The 17922-nt window shown below is 34.0% G+C and overlaps 1 pseudogene; it reads right to left on the reverse strand.

Annotated features, from left to right (window-relative positions):
- Positions 1 to 17922, reverse strand: part of LOC100345321 (protein lin-28 homolog A pseudogene) — a 199817-nt pseudogene that overhangs the window by 1068 nt on the left and 180827 nt on the right.

The raw sequence follows: 17922 nt of genomic DNA on the forward strand, positions 1-17922 counted from the left end.
TATAAATGAAAACTTTTGGGTCAGCAATGTGACTCTGTGGGTTAAACCTGCAAAGCTGGCATCCTGTATGAGCACCAATGAGAGTCCTGCCTGCTCAGCTTCTGATCCAGCTTCCTGCTAGATGTACCTGGGAAAGCAGCAGAAGGTGGTCTGAGTGTTTAGCCCCCAGCAACCCACATGGGAGATTCAGATTGAGTTCTTGGTCTTGGGCATGACCCAGCCCCAACTGGCCAATGTGGTCATTGGAGAGTGAACCAGTGAATGAAAGATATCTCTCTCTCTCTCTCTCTCTAAAAAAAAATAAATAAGAAAAAAGCTTTCCCTATTCTAACAGATAAAACTCTATTAAATGTTTCAAATAAACTCTTGTTATAACTCCCCTTTCCTCTTACAAGCAAAGAAACTTAAATGATTAAATTAGCTCAGCTTGTTTTATGTGTTATGTTGTTGAGTAAATCTGAAAATTGTCCATATATCATGCATTCCAGTGATATCAGGAAATGACTTCTTTAGAAATTACTGTATACATTCATGACTCAAAACTGAAGTAAAAATATATGTTTTACTGAATTTTACAGACATGTTTTGAAAAATTGAATGGAAATCAAGAAAATTTATTTTAATGGGATGGATATGGAGGTGAGATCTCAGTTGTTCTATAACTGGATCTCTCATAAATCTTGATGTGATTTGCAGACTATAAGAAACCTAACTGTCTGAGATGTAAGGAAGTAAAGGAAAAACTACACCAAGAGTGTATCAAAAATGTTGTAAAAATTTCCACACACACACATTGAACTTATTGGCTTTTATAGTAATTTTCTAAACATTATAGTACAGTACATTTTAGACAGAATTTAATTTTATCTGGATTTATAAATAATATAGTGTGATATAAAGTGTGTGAGAGGATGTGCCTGGCTTACATACGAGTATGACACCATTTAAAAAATTAATGAATTATTTTATATTTTGACTTTTTGAAGTGAACAAACTTTTGTATTTCCTATAAATGGATTCAGGAGCACAGTGATACTTCCCATCCTACCCTCCCTTTTACCCCTGATTCCACACTTCTTTTCCCATCCTTTCTTATTCTCACTCTTAATAAGTACCTACTTTCAGTTTACTTTATATTCACAAGATTAACCCTAAGTAAATGGTTACACTAAGTAAAGGTTTCTAGATGAATGGATTGACTTCTGAGGATTCTATTCTGTTACATTGATCTACATGTGTATTTTTGTACCAGTACCAATCTGTTTTGATTATAACTGCCCTGTAGTATATCCTGAAATCTGGTATTGTGATGCCTCAGGCTTGGTTTTTGTTATATAAGATTGATTTAGCTATTTAGGATCTCTTGTGTTTTCATATGAATGTTAGCATCACTTTTTCTAGATCTGAGAAGAATGGCATTGGTATTTTGGTTGGGATCACATTGAATCTGTAAATTGCTTTTGCTAGTATTGACATTTTGATGATATTAATTCTTCCAACACATGAATATAGAAAATTTTTCCATTTTTTTATCTTCTATTGCTTTCTTTAATGTTTATAATTTTCATCATAGAGATTTTTACCTCCTTGGTTAAATTTATTCCACTTGTAGCTGTTATGAATGGGACTGCTCTTAGAAATTCTTTATCAGTCATGGCATTGTTTGTGTATACAAGAGCTATTATTTTGTGTGCTAATTTTACATCCTGAAATTTTACTAAACTCGCTTATGAGTTCCAATAGCCTCTTAGTGAAGGACACCATTTTATATGAGGGTCTTGAGCCTCTGCAGATTTTAGTTGTGTCTTCTGCTACCAGATTTTTGTGTATTCTAACCATACCCTGTAAAATTTTCATTTTATGAATACATTATTTCCAGATTACCCTAATGTAAATAATTCATATATTTTCCTTTGATATGTGAAAGCCAAATAATGGTACTAGAAATCTAGGCCTTGCTGAACACCAGAAAGTCCCCATATACACATTTATTCTAAATATTAAAAAAATCTAAAAATCAGCATGCATGTCTAATATAGTTTTTGGTTTACATAATTTCACTGACCAATCAATACTTAACTAACACAATGAATATTAAGGTTGCCAATTATTGTAAGATGGTTCAGTTCAATTTTAGGAAGGAAAATAGTTTGCTCAAAAATATACATGACCGAGAAAGCAAAGATCTACATTTTGATCATTTGATTAAGTCAATATTAAAAGTAACTATTGTGATCGAGATGCTCTGTTATATATTGAAATTTCAGAGAGTGAGAAAATGTGCCTTTCTGAATTCTAATTTTCTGCCTTCCCTTACTGCTACATTGACTGTAGAGAGGACTTTCTGTTTGAGAGAATTAAGACAAGTGGCATCTTGTACTCCGAAATACAACTTCATTCCTCTTTTTCCTGAGGAAACAATTTTTTAGACCTGATTGGACAAGATATTCTATGCAGGCTGTCTTCACTTCCCCAAATCCCCACAGTTGGACTTCTGGTTACATGAATTTCCCAAATAAATGATTTGATTTGAATTATTGCCTCAGGGTCTGCTTCTGCAGTAACAAACTTCAGGCATTGAATCTGTTCTGGGTTGTCCATTTATTTCAATGGTCTATTTCTTGTCCTGTCAAATCTGTACTATATTGATTGTGATAAGCTTAAATAAGTTGTAATGTGATGGCAGAAGAGATCAGCTGATTGTTTTCTGCAAGATCTATTGGCTCTTCTTAGCCCATTTCTTTTTCACATAAACAAACTTTGTAATCATGTTTTTTATTTACAAAAAAATTGCTAGTATTTTAATGGAATAATACATGTATGGATTAATTTTGGATAATTTATGATATAACATTCAACGTCTTAAAAGCAGAATATGCTATAACTCTTTTTTTATTATTACTTAATGTATGTAGATAATATTTTGTAATTTATTTGGGAGAAATGTGGAACTTTCATTATATTGGAATGATATTTTAAATGGCCCTGTTTTTAAATTGTAATTTTGTCTGTTGCTTACATACAGAAATGCAACTGACTTTTCCAAGTTGACTTCACAAATCCCCTAATCGTTTTTCTAAATATGTATTTATTTATTTGAATGGCAGAGATAGAAAGAGGGAGAGAGAATGAGAGATACGTATCATTCACTGTTCACACATCAAATGCGCATAACAGTCAGGGTTAAGCCAGGGTGAAGGCAGAAGCCAGGAACTCCATCCAGGTCTCCGACATGGAAGGCAGAAACTCAGACACTTAGACAACCACCTGCTTTCAAAGTACACTAACAGAAGCAAGACAGAAAGCCAAGGATAGCCAGGATTTGAACTGCCATTCCAATATGGGATGCAGGGATCTCAAGCAGTGGCTTAACCCACTGTGCCACAACACTTGCCTCATTCACTCATTCTTGTAGTTTATATCTAATCTCACATGGTATATCATGGGAAAAAAGCTGAGAGAAATATCAACAAATGACATGTAAAATCCAAAGACAGCTATACACACTTTTTTTTTTAATTTTTTGTGTCTAGAACTGTGATGATAAATATCCTAAACTTTTGCTTATATGACAGGAATACCAGTTGCATAATTCTTATTCTCTTTCTGGCTAGGTTATATATGGTATGCTTCACCTTCTCATATCAAATTTTGCAAGATACTTGAATCTTGGGTTGCTTCCGATTATCCCTTTGTTTCTGTCTGGATAAATATCCTTCACGTATGTAGGCTGAGTCTATCACAAATTAAGTTATTTGTATGAAGTATCTTATAATAAATGTATTTATCAATTCCTACAGCAAACAATTACTGAATATCAACTATGGGTCAAGCACTTTTCTGTCCACTGGACTATAAGATTGAACAAATATCAACATTGTTCTTCTGAGCTTTAGTGAACAAAGCTATGTAACAAATTCTAATACTCTCATTGGATCATCATAACTGATTTAATGTAGTTCACAAATTTTTCCGGTTCCATTCAATGCCAGTCTAAATGCAATTAAGATTCTGACATCCTCTGGGTATATTCATCCTTTGAGTGCCTTTCATTGGACAGGTAGGCATTGGGTATGCTATTTTATACTTCTTTATGTAAGACTTGAGCTATTGAATTACTAAAATAATCAGTTTCTATATTTGTTTTCTCTAATAAACTGTGAAATGAGCTAGTTCATTGTTCATTTTTCACATAGTCAAACATAAAATGAGAATGTATTCTTATGACAGCATTTGTTCATTTTTCTATATGGCAGAGTGAACTATTTCATTACTTATCATTAGTGGCCTATTTATATAATAGGGTGGTAAAAAATAATGTCATAACCAATTGGACTTGTAGGAGAATTTTGGGATTACAGAGTGCAATTAATCAAATGTGTGATGACATTAAGGTAATAATACAGCTTGCTGAAAAATCGTGAAGAACCTTTAAAGGGTCAGAGGCATAGGATTATATTTCCTCCTGAAGAATGTGCACCTAGTTAGTAAAAAATTGAAGTTGAATTTCCAATTACTTAGTTCGAATAAAAATTATCTCCTTAAGACAAACTCTTCATAAATTACATCTTATCCTACTAATGACTATTAAAAATAACTTTGAAATATTATCAGTAATTAAATATATCATAAATTTTCCTATATTTTCACTAAATATTTAAAATTCTTACCTTTACTTTTACAGTTTTTAAATATAAGTTTTCACAAGACTGATACTAGATCTTCTCATCAAATCTTGTGAAATGCCATGTAGAAGGAACAGAGGAGAATAACTTATGTGAAAGATGTGAGTATTGCCCAGTCATGTTGATGGTTTCTGACTAATGAAGATATCAAATTAAATTACATTCTTTTCTTACTAGGTTATCTCTCTTTTAAAATGTGCTGAATTATCTAGTTTGGAAAGATTCTTAAGCCCCTTTTTGTATCATTTAAACAGAATATCTACTAAGCCCATAAGTATAAGTTCTTATGTTTCAACAGAGATTTTTACTTCTTTGTTAAAGAAAACAATGCCTTTACTTGAGAATGGGAATTTTCAGTGAAACTAGATTTAAGCATCAGTGCAAAGACGCTCTCAGGGATGAGGATAAAGAACATAGAATTTACAATGCAGAAATACAATATTGTCATCAGACTAACGCATAGCAGTAGTTATCAATTATAGTTATTATTATGTAATAAACTGGAAATTTATTGAGAACAGTTTAATGTTTGTGCATATATATATACACACATATATAATATATATATTCACCTGAAGATGTTGCTTAAATAAAGATAACAAAAATGTTTTCAACTCTAAAGTTTCTTTGATTTCCATTTTAACTTGTTTTTTCTCACTTTCCTAGCCTCAAGCAATTAATTCTATGTGTTCTATCACTGTACATTAGTACGCCTATTTAAAAGTTTATGTAGAGACATGTGGAGTATTAGGACACTTCAGAAAGTTCATGGAGATTGGATTTAAACTGTAAGTTTATTTTATTGTAAAAAATTTTGAAATTCATGCATAAAGTTTGCATAAGTGTTTTCCATGAACTTGCTCATGAGCCCATTGTATATATACGTATTTACCTCTAATGTAAATATTACAGAATTTTAAAGAACAAAAGAATTGTTCAAAAATCCACTAATCGTAGATTCACTTAGCAGCTTCCTTCAATTAGTGTTGGTAGATAATGGCAACTGGTAAATTTATTTTTCTATTTCTACTACTAAAAATATTTGAGCCTACTCAAGGTAGACAGAAATGGTAAAGTAGTAGTTCTTTTGCAATGTTCCCATAGCATTGTTAATAATGGGTCTATCCTAAGTATCAATACGTAGATAGATTCATATAAAATTAATTCCTATTTTTTGGTTTGCTACATATTTGATTTACTGACTAAATGTTTTGCAAATGCCATAAATGTCATAAAGATTTCCACTAATACTAAAAAGTATGAACAACTATAAATACATGAAATAATGCAATAATCCAGAGAAGATATTATGCTTAATACATTAATATATATTACAAAGCTAATTATGAGGTTAGGTCATATTCAAAAGTGTCTTTTAAAATATAAGATCTAAAACTAAATTCTGCCCTATGTTTTATAAAGCATAAAGTATTTTTTATAAAGTTGGTACTGTTTATTCCAGAATGGAAATGCATATTATTATAATTATGCCATTATTATTATATATATATTATTATTATAATAAGGTTTGAGGGGCAAGCACTGTGGCAGTAAGTCAAGTCACTGATTGGGACACCTAAAACCTATACCAGAGTACCAGTTTGAGGCCTGTCTACACCACTTCAGTTGCAGCTCTTTCATAATTTATCCTGGGTGCAGATGATAGCTGAAGTGCTTGGGCTCATGCCATCTATTTGCAAGACCCAGATGGATTTCCAGATTCCTGCTCCAGTCCGGCCCAGCCCTGGCTCTTGCTTTACTCTAGGAAGTAAAGCAGTGGATGGAAGATTTGTCTCTATGTCTGTCTCTCTCACCCTTCACTCTGCCTCCTAAGTAGACAAAAATAAGTAAATAGATTTTTTTTAAAGAGAAAGAGGAAAGACATTGTGGCATAATAGATTGAGTTGCAGCGTGGGAGTCCATATCCTATACCAGAGTGCCTGCTTTCAAGTCACCACTGTGCCTCTCTTCAACTTCCTGCTAATGCACATTCTGGGAGGCAACCGATAATGCAAGTACGTGAGTCCTGACAACCACGTGGGAGACCCAGAGGGAGTTCTGAGCTCCTAGCTTTGTCCTAGCCCAACCTTGGCTGTTTGGGGCATTTGAGGAGTGAACCAGAGGATGAAAGATCTCTATCTCCATCTCCGTCATCTCCAACTCCCTCTCCATCTCTGCAATTTCTGTTTCTATCTTTACCTATCTCTATCTGTCGTTCTGCCTTTCAATTAAATAAAAATAACACACTTTATTTTAAAGATGTTATTCATTTGTTTGAGAGGTAGAGTTAGAGACATTGAGAGGGAGAGACAGAGAGAAAGATGTTCCATGCGCTGGTTTACTCCCTAAATGGCCGCACTGGCTGGAGCTGCGCCAGTCCAAACCCAGGAGCCAGGAGTTTCTTGCAGGTCTCCCATGCAGATGCAGAGGCCCAAGCACTTGGGCTGTCTTCTGATGCTTTCCCCAGGCCATGAGTAGGGAGCTGCATTGGAAGTGGAGGAGTTAGGCCACAAAATGGTACCCATATGTGATGCTGGTGTCTCAGGTAGCAACTTTACCCATTACACCACATCAGTGGTCCCTAATTAAATACTTTTTTAAAAGAAGAGTTGAAATAAACTTGGCAGGGTGAACATGAGAATCTTTTAATTAATTTCATAAAGATCTGTACTTAACATATTGCTAATTGATCTAGTTAAATGATGGCATATTTACAGTAATTTCAGAATCATTTATGTGGGTGAGCTTAGCACATAGTCAAAATTTCAATTAAGAGAATATAAGAAGTGACAATTTAGAAGCATAAAATGATGCAGGACTGCTACTAGATACGGAGGTTTGGTGAAGAAGATTATTACACTGAAGAAAGTTATTTTGCAACATGATTCACTTTGTGTAAAATGGGTTCTGAGCTGACAATCTTATTTTAAAGAAAATAAAGCACATGAGAAAATTGATAAATTACAGGAATTAAATGTAACACTCAACAATTCCACTTCAAAAGACAGCTAATAATTTTAGATTAACTGCAAAGCCAGTTGATTCAAAATGTTTATTTTGTTCAATATTTAAATGACTGTCCCTAAGTTTTTCCTTTTCCTCTAGCCATTGAAATATGAAGAGAACAGAAAACAACTTTACATTAAGTATGCTTTTTAATAAATTGTTATTTCTAAGATTATAAATATTAAAATACTTAATATAGCATTATTGGACTAAATTAATATACAATATATTATATATATTACAATACTATGTCAAGTATTATATATTAATACAGTTAATATAATATAACATAATTATATAATATATTATATATAAAATATAATATATATGTTATATATTAATATATGTAACATATTATAAATATATGATATATAATAATATATAATTATATGATATAATACAATTAATATATTAATTGTATATATTGTATATTAGTATAGTTTAATATTTTAAATTATATATGTATATTTTAATAGAGTTTCAGAAACAATAGTATGGTTTTAATTATTATTATTATGGTATATATTCAATTTTTTAAATTATGTTTTAAAAGTGTGCCATCCATTTGATTACAAGTGTTTTAGAAAAAGAATATTTTATGTTAACTTAGTAATCCTATCAAATACTCATGCATGTATATACATATAATGTCTCTAAACATATACTCTACACATTCTTTAATAATAGCACTGCACATTTTATTCACTTAGTACTTACAGATCCTTATAAATTATATTTATTAATTACATGTTATTTTTAAAAATACTCAAGATACAGAGATATCATCTGTTCCATCTTGTTATAAAAGAGTACCTGAGACTGGATAATTTATATTCAACAGAGGTTATTGCCTCACAGTTCCGGAGATCTAAAAGTCACCAGAGGTTTACAAGGACTGCTTACCATGTATCTCATGGAAGAAGGCAAGAGAGAGCAATAGAGGAGTGACCTTGCCCTTTTATAATGGCACCAATCCCACCCATGAGCCTAGTCATTCTTAAATACTTTGATTCTTAATATTTGCACAATATCAATTAAATTTTAACATGAGTTTTGGAGGGGTAAAAAGTATAGCAGAGATTAATTAAATTAACTGCTTAGGTCCTCTGAGTTCATGTATTTATATAGCTGGTAACTAGCAGAGTCAGGAATCAAACCCAGCTACTCTAGGCCTCACTGATATTTTACCAGAAAATTTAAAAAAAAATTAAATACAATCTGTAACTAATTTACCAACTAATTTATCAATACATGTGATAATGTTGTGTTTTATTTCATATGAGGGAGCTTTAACACACAATGTTAACAAATAATGTATCTTTATGTGTTCTGTTATGGTGTTTTTAGAAAGATGCATTTATTTATTTATTTGAATAGCACAGTGACATAGCAAGGAAGAGAAAGGAAGAGATAGATATAGAGATGTTCCATTTGCTGGTTCACAGCCCAGGTGCCTGAAATAGCTAGGGCTAGGCCAGTCCAAAGGCAAGAGTCAGGAATTCCATCCAAGTCACCTATATGTGTTGCAGGAACTAAAGTTCGTAGGCCATTATCAGCTGTTTCCCAAGCACATTAACTGGAACCTTGTGCCTGCCTGCAGCACAATGAACCGGGTTTCCTGAAACAGAGAATGGGAATGCACAGACAAGGACGCAAAGAATGGAGCCAAGACAAATCCTGATCAAGGTTCATTTATTCAACAAATCCAGTAGTATTTAAACATGACCAGTTGTATACAAGAAGGCATACAAAATATTTACATATCTAAAAGACTTTTGGGGTTACAAAGAGTTCCCCACAAGGTTCTTCTACTTAATAGATCATAAAATGTTATCAATCATTGATTACAAGGGTATAATAAAATATACAAATATAAAAAGGGTGATAAATGCAGGTTTCAGGTATGACTGATATCTACATCATCTTTTGTGAGAAGTGTAACAGTGAGACACAGTTCTTCCTGCCTCTTCCTGAAACTTCCTTAGCCTTTTGTCTGTTCTGGGATGTCTCCATCCATATGTCTAAGCGTAAACAAAAGGGGCGACTGCCTGTGGCTGCCCACAGAACCTTGTTCAAATGCCCCAAAAAACTGAGTCTCAAAAAATGTCATTTTGGGGCCAGTGCTGTAGTGCAGCAGGTAGGGCTGCCACCTGCAGTGCTGATATCCCATATGGGCACAGGATTGGATCCTTGCTGCCTCACTACTGATTCAGCTCAGAAGAAGATGGCCCAAGTCCTTGGGACTCTGCACCCTCGTGGGAGACCCAGAGGAAGCTCCTGGCTCCTGGCTTGGATGAGCTTAGCTCCAGTTGTTGTGGCCATCTGGGGAGAGAACCAGCAGATAGAAGACCTCTCTCTTTCTCTCTCTCTCTCTCTCTCTCTCTCTTTCTCTCTCTTTGCCTCTGCATAACTTTAACTCTGACTTTCAAATAAATAAATAAATATTTTTTAAAAAATGTCACTTTGCTATGAAATGTAGCTGTTCCAGTTGATCGCTTAAATCACTGTGTCACAATTCCTGTCCCATATATGCTACACTTTTGAATATATATATATATAACTTTTCATAATTTTCTTTCTGTTTTTATTTGTGTATTATTGTGTCTATAAATTTAAATGGGAAACATTTGCTTATCTAAAACATAACCCTGTCTCCATCTATGGAAAGATTTCAAATGTAGACATGAAACAGGTATTTTAGAGACTAAGCAATTATCTTACCAAAGGGTTAATCTATAAAATAGACTAAAAGTATGCTTTGTTCACTTCTGGAAACTATTGTATTATCCATTGAGCTTTTGTTGTATTGAATAGATGCCTCATTGCCTAGCTGACCTACTAAACAATTATTAAACCTCCATAAATGCAATAGCTGGCTCAATTATGTAGATCTTTCACATCTTCTGATAACAGTATTGTTTAGATAGCCTTTATCATCATTTAGTTCCGGTAGTGGTAGTAAGGGCTATGTATCTTCACTGCTGATTGAAATATTGTACCTTGTATGGTGGGTTTATTATCAACCTGGTTAATTTGAAGATAATAAATGGAAATCATGGCCTTTATTTTTACTATCATAGTCGTACTACAAGCATTTTTATCAAGTAGGGACATTTGAGTATGAAAATTAACCTGGCTTAGAATAATAAATAAGATTAAATTAACCATGAAATATAAACTTTAAAGAGATCTAATAGCCTTCTAAATGGCTACAGATCTTAATTTAAAGCTCAATTTCATAGTTTTCTTCTACATGCAAATTAACTTTATTGACCATATCAACAACATGTTGTTTAATTTCTAGTCTCCTCAGATTTATGATTTTTGTCATTTAGTATGGTCAATTTACTTACTCTGATAGTTCTAATTAGATAATTATATAATAACAAAAGAGTATCAACAGAGGAGTTTTGCCAAAAAAGTTGTAAGTAAATTTTATCATTACTGGTGAAATTCAAATGACCAAAATACACATGAAAAAATATTCAGGATCACTAACTGTCAGGGAAATGCAAATCAAAACCACAATGAGGTTTTACCTCACCCCAGTTGGAATGGCTCTCATCCAGAAATCAACAAACAATAAATGCTGGAGAGGGTGTGGGGAGAAAGGTGCCTTAGTCCACTGTTGGTGGGAATGCAAAGTAGTATAGTCATTGTGAAAGAATGCATGAAGATTCCTCACGAATCTGACAATCAGTCTAACATATGACCCAGCCATTCCCCTGCTGTGAATTTAATCAAACTCAATGAACTCAGCATGTTAAAGAGTGATTTGTACCCCCATATTTTTTGCAGCTAAATTCACAATAGCTAAGGTAAGGAATCAACCCAGATGCCCGCCAACTGATGACTGGATAAAGAAATTATAATAAATGTACACTATGAATTATTACGCAGCCATAGAAAAGAATGAAATCTTATCTTTTGAAACAAAATGGATGAAGCTGGAAACCAATACACTTAGCGAAATAAGCCAGTCCCAAAAAGACAAATACTATATGTTTTCCCTGATCTGTGCTAACTTAATATAGTACCAAAAATGTATATGAGCAAAATTCACCTTTTGGAGAATTGCTTATTATTTACCACCCTTGTCTCTATTGGTATGGAACAGTGTTTTATTCTTCTATTCGTTGAATACTTTACTTAGGGGAGAGTTAATCTTATGATTATAAAATAGAATGAAAGTAAGCCATTGTAAATATAAAATGGAAGAATAAGAAAGGAAGCAGGAGGGATGGTGGGAGCGTGAGTGGAAGGGGGTTAGAGTGGGAAGTATCACTCTGTCTCTAAATCTGTATATGAGTTAAATGAAATTTGTTCAACCTATATAAATTTTTTTTTCGACAGGCAGAGTGGACAGTGAGAGAGAGAGAGAGAGAGAGAGAAAGGTCTTCATTTGCCGTTGGTTCACCCTCCAATGGCCGCTGCGGCTGGCGCGCTGCAGCTGGTGCACCACGCTAATCCGAAGGCAGGAGCCAGGTGCTTCTCCTGGTCACCCATGGGGTGCAGGGCCCAAGGGCTTGGGCCATCCTCCACTGCACTCCTGGGCCACAGCAGAGAGCTGGCCTGGAAGAGGGGCAACCGGGACAGAATCTGGCGCCCCGACTGGGACTAGGTCCCAGTGTGCCGGCGCTGCAGGCGGAGGATTAGCCTATTGATCTGCGGTGCTGGCCTCAACCTGTATAAATTTAAAAATAGAAACAAATTTAAGCTGAAGAAAAAAAAGACAAATTGGGACCATGCCTCCTATGTAGAAAGGTAGACTCCAGGCTTGCAAAAATAAAAGAAAACATTGACATCCTAATTCTATTGACAAATACCCACCCCCACCTTACCACACTCTGCATTCAAGTAATTTTCTGCTAGCTAACACTACTATTAAAAGTCCTTCTGCTTTTGGTTTCAAGGAGTTGTTTTATCTCAACTCCTATAGCAACAGTCTCTCTCCTCTATTGCAAGTCTTGAATAATTTTTTGTTCATATAATTTTTAGCATATTCTTTCTTATATTTTGGTTGTTTCTGTATCATTAGAAAATCATAAAGATGTTTCATGTTGACTTAAATATATTAAGATTTTTGCTTACAGAGAAAAAGATCTATCATTGGAAAAACTTTAGCAACTGCTCATCAAAAATATGGCAAGAGGGTCATGTTTATTTAGCCCAGCAGTTTGGAAGGCAGTAAAGAAGCCCATGTCCCATTTCAGAGTACATAGATTCGCTACCATATTCTGGATTCTGAACCCAATTCCCTGCTACTGTGAATACCGAAGGATAGTAACTCAAGTCATTGGTTCCTTCCACCACAAGGGAGACCTGGACTGAATTCGCAAATGCTTCCTATATCTGGGCTCACTCCCAGATGAAGTAGTTATTTGGAGTATGAATCAGTTGAAGAGGCATCACTCTCTTTCTATGACTCTCTCTCTCCCTTCTGACTGCCTCTTAAATAAATAAACAGATATATTGCTAATGTTCCCTTTGCCAATGGTTTCTGACTTGCACAAGCAGATTTAACTGAAGAGTTAAATAAATGATGACAACATTTGTATCAATTGATAATACACTGGTTTTATTTCAGTATTATGTCTTATGGCTTTATCTGATTAATTATGTTGGTACTAATGCCAACTTAAACATATTTGTATGTATTTCTAAAAAGTATTAGTAAGGATAAATGCAAATTAAACAGAGGTAGAAGTTTTCTTGTTGGAAATAAGTCATCTTCACTCCCTTTTTAGGGTATTTATGTAAGAAAATGTGTCATTGTTAATTCTATCCTCTCTTTGAGATGTTTTAATATGCATTTCAAAATCTAATTCAGCCTCTAGTTAGTGTTTAGACCCAGGGTTGCCTTTCTGTAGTACATGGGAATGGTCTCTAAAATGTAATCTTGAAGAAGAAAGTGCCTTATGTCCCAGTTTTTGTGGGAAGACAGAAACCTAACTTCAGTAGATATGTTTTCCTAAATTGCAGATATAACTGTTGTCGTAAAGATATAAGGAGTTTATTTTTTCCTTTGTTTAAAGCTAATTAGCTGTCATAGATAGTAATCTCAATTGCTAAGTAAATTTAGAGTTAATAATTTAATTTAATTTTGATTGAGACATACAGTTTACATGGGTTTATGAGGTACAATATGATGTTTTGATTCATGTATATGTTGGTTGATAATCAACTAAGAGTAATTAGAATATCCATCATCTTAAACTTCTATCATACCTTTATGGTAAGAATATTCAAAATTTTGTGTTTTGAGATATGTAATGCATCATTCAGGTATATTATTCTAACAAATAGATTGTCAAGTCCTCTTCCTTGAGGACTAGTTATTGTCCTTAAAGCCTGTATATATTGAGTTGTGTTAGCTTGGTTCAATAAAAGAGTGACTTTTTTCTGTCTTTGCAGTCTTTTAGGAGAATATCTATACTGGACATAATAATCTCATTTAATGCTTTATTCAATACTTAAATGATATCATTGTCTTCTAGTTTCTCCTTATTTTCCTGAATTAGATGGAAATTTTTCTTGTAATTATATTTATTGAAAAAATAAAATTGTCTTAGTATTTTTAGATTTGCAATGAAAAATAAATTAATTAGAACATAGTAAGCAGAGAATCGTAATAGCCTTTTTAAACAATGCTACTATGTATTACCTCAAGACATATGCAACAATTTATTTCATGTTTTGAAATATAAGAGCTTCAAAGTATCATATCTTACCCAAAAACACATTTTTAAAAAGAAACATTAAGCTCAGCTTATGGTTGTTTCTTATTTCATTAATTCTGTGAATCCAGCATGGCTTTCAGGTTTTACATTATTTCCCCAAAATACAAATTGTGTTGATTACAGAAAACAGTTCTTGAACTTAGGCCCATTATTTGAGTATCTTCCATGCAGTTTTCAAGTATACTACATTTTTGGACAAGGAAAGTTGGAGAATTCTTCCATATTTCTAGATTACTTTTTAAATTTCTCAAATAATTATATAGTAGTGTTTCAGTGTTTTCCTTCTAGCAAAGATTTTAATATCAAGGTAGCAGTTACTGGAATGGTTAATGTAAAATATGCACTATATGAAACAAAAGATCACACAGAGCCATTGGCATGCTTAAGTTTTTGAAACTATCTTTTAATTCTGCAACATATGTATATAGAAAATATGGTTATTTGGAGAAAAAGTATAATTTAAAAGCATTTAGAGTAGATGATATGTACTTGGCACAGAAAAATTTTTTTCCTTTATTATTTTATTGAGGTTTTTTGCTTAACATGATATGTGTTTTTACATGTTAAAAATATCCAAGAAGCTATCCAATTGGATATATCTTTAACATGTAAAAACTCATGTCATGTTACAAAACAGCAATGTATAAGAATGAAATTGACCTCTTAGGCTTTGATTATTGTTTATAGCCCTTGTCTGTATTCCAGTGGTGTGGGGAGCAACTCGGACTAGACTGTTAGTGGAATTAAGACTTATTCTATGCATCTGCTTTCCCACAATATGGCGCTGAGAAGGGAGTAACAACTTCTACGAAGCTGCCTCTCGCCAACTTGAGTGATGACCTGCAGGAGCTGATCCTGCTCCTGATTGGAGGAGAGCAGCATACTCGGTGTGTGGGTAGCAGAGTTGGGATCGGTGGAAGAGGACTATAAAGGAGGAGAGAGACAACATGCACCAGGAACACCTGAGGAACACCTGAGCAGCCCCCGAGAGAGCCAGCCGGCGGTGTGCCGCTCCCCCGCAGAAGTGGGGAAAGTGGCAGGGGGAACCGTCCTTCCACGGAGGTGGAAGGGTTGGTAGCCAACCCGGGAAGAACCAGCAGCAAACCCGGGAAGGGCCGAGCAGACAAAAGAACAGCGCAGGGTCCTGTGTCGTTCCTCCATGAAGAGGGGGAGCGACACAGTGGTCTTTCTATTTTTTACTTGTTGAAAGTTATCATTAGTAGTGTATTAATCCTGTGATTATAAAGTAAATTGAAATTATGTTATTGATAAAATTAAGGGAACAAAAGCAAGAAAAAAATGAGAGAGGACTGAGAGAGGCAGGGTGGGAAGTGTGTTTTGTTTTCCTTAGAAATATGGTTATCTTCTATGAAATACATGAAATTTATTTTTATATTAATAAAATTAAATATGTATATTATATATACATACCCAAAAGGAAATTTAAAAAAATGTCATGTCAATGATTTCTATATTTCTCTATCATTCTTATTTGTAATTGGAAGTATTTTTTTCTTTTTATTTAAATTTTATTTAATAAATACAAATTTCCAAAGTACAGCTTTTGGATTACAGTGGCTTCTTCCCCCATAACCTCCCTCCCACCCACAACCATCCATCTCCCACTCCCTCTCCCATCCCATTCACATAAAGATTCATTTTTAATTATCTTTATATGCAGAAGATCAATTTAGTATACAGTAAGTAAATATTTCAACAGTTTGTACCCACACTGAAGCACAAAGTGTAAAGTACTGTTCGAGTACTAGTTATACTGTTAATTCACATAGTACAACACATTAAGGACAGAGATCCTACCTGGGGAGTAAGTGCACAGTGACTCCTGCTGTTGACTTAACAATTGACACTCTTGTGTCAATTGTATCAGTAATCACCCTAGGCTCTTGTCATGTGTTGCCAAGGCTATGGAAGCTTTTGAGTTTGCTAGCTCCAATCTTATTTAGACAAGGTCATAGTTAAAGTGGAAGATATTTCCTCCCTTCAGAGAAAGGTACCTCCTTCTTTGATGGCCTGTTCTTTCCACTGGGATCTCAGTCTCAGTCACAGAGATCTTTCATTTAGTTTTTTTTTTTTTTTTTTTTTTTTTTTTTTTTCCCACAGTGTCTTGGCTTTCCATGCCTGAAATACTCTCATGGGCTTTTTAGCTGCATCCGAATGCCTTGAGGGCTGATTCTGAGGCCAGAGTGCTGTTTAGGACATCTGCCATTCTATGAGTCTGATTTTAAGATTTGTCTTTTAATTCCAGAGTTTAATTAACAGTATGAATCATAATATACCACTTTACTACTGTTGGATACGGCAAAGTGATGAATTTGAGGCACAAATCTAAAAGGCAGATAAGGTTAGCTTGTGCTTTCTATAAGAAGAGTTTTCCATTTTGGGGGAATTTCCTATAATGAATAATAAAGCTATTTGCCTAGGCAAGAGTCTTCTAGAACAATCTAGTTATGCTGAAGAAGACAATCTAGTGAAGCCATAATAATGCAAATAGTAATATGTGGGGTGGGAGGGGAATTGTAGATTCCAGTTCTCAAACAGCTGTGTTCACACACTTGTGTGTGTTGGGAGGAGGGTAGGGGAGTATAGCATGTGATTTTTTCTTCTCATGAAATGATCAGTCTATATTTTGCCACCATTAGTTTCTCTTTGCTGTAATATGTGTATTCACTAAAAACTAATATTTTTCTACAGCAATATTTTCTGAGTAAAATGCAAAGCCTACTATGAATCTCTGTTGCTAACTTAAATAAAATGATAAATTACCACTTTTCTAATATATCATAGAAATAAATAGTTATTTGGACACCATTAAGTCCTTATTCCTCGGTGGATAGCGTTCTTTGTGTTTTTCCTTTTCCATACAGATTTATAACTTTCCTACCTCCTTGATGCATTTTAAACAATTTTTTCACTCATTTCTTATTTTTATGGACTCCTTCCTCATATGTATATTCATATGAATATTTTGTTGGTTATCTACAATTTTATTTTTGTCCTGGGGAAAATTTTCATACACTTGCAGAATTTCTATAAATATGACATCCTAACAAACAGGTTTTCTCACATATCCTTTGGAAGAAAAGCTATGGTAACCAATGTAGCAAGTAATTTCCTTTTAATTTGCACTCCTCTCAAAATAGATTATATAATGCCTTTTTCCTCCAAAGAAGCACAGTTTAAGATTTTGCTATTCAAACCTCAGTGTAGTCTGACAAAAAGTCCCAGTAAAGTAACCTGAGAATTTATTAAACATGCAGAATTTCAGGTGCTACACCAGATTGACAGAATCAGAGTACACATTTTAGCACGCCCTTGAGGTTATTTCTATGCACATTAAGGTTTAGAAAGCAGAAACTTCAGTGATTTGCAACATCTGAGGCAGTCTAGCATCATTAATAGTGGATTAGAACTATATCTTCTTTATGAATTAGTAATTAGCTCCAAGCACTACAGTTTCTACATATACTCTG

This window comes from Oryctolagus cuniculus, chromosome 6 (assembly GCF_964237555.1).
Source record: "Oryctolagus cuniculus chromosome 6, mOryCun1.1, whole genome shotgun sequence".
NCBI classification, from domain to species: Eukaryota; Metazoa; Chordata; class Mammalia; order Lagomorpha; family Leporidae; genus Oryctolagus; species Oryctolagus cuniculus.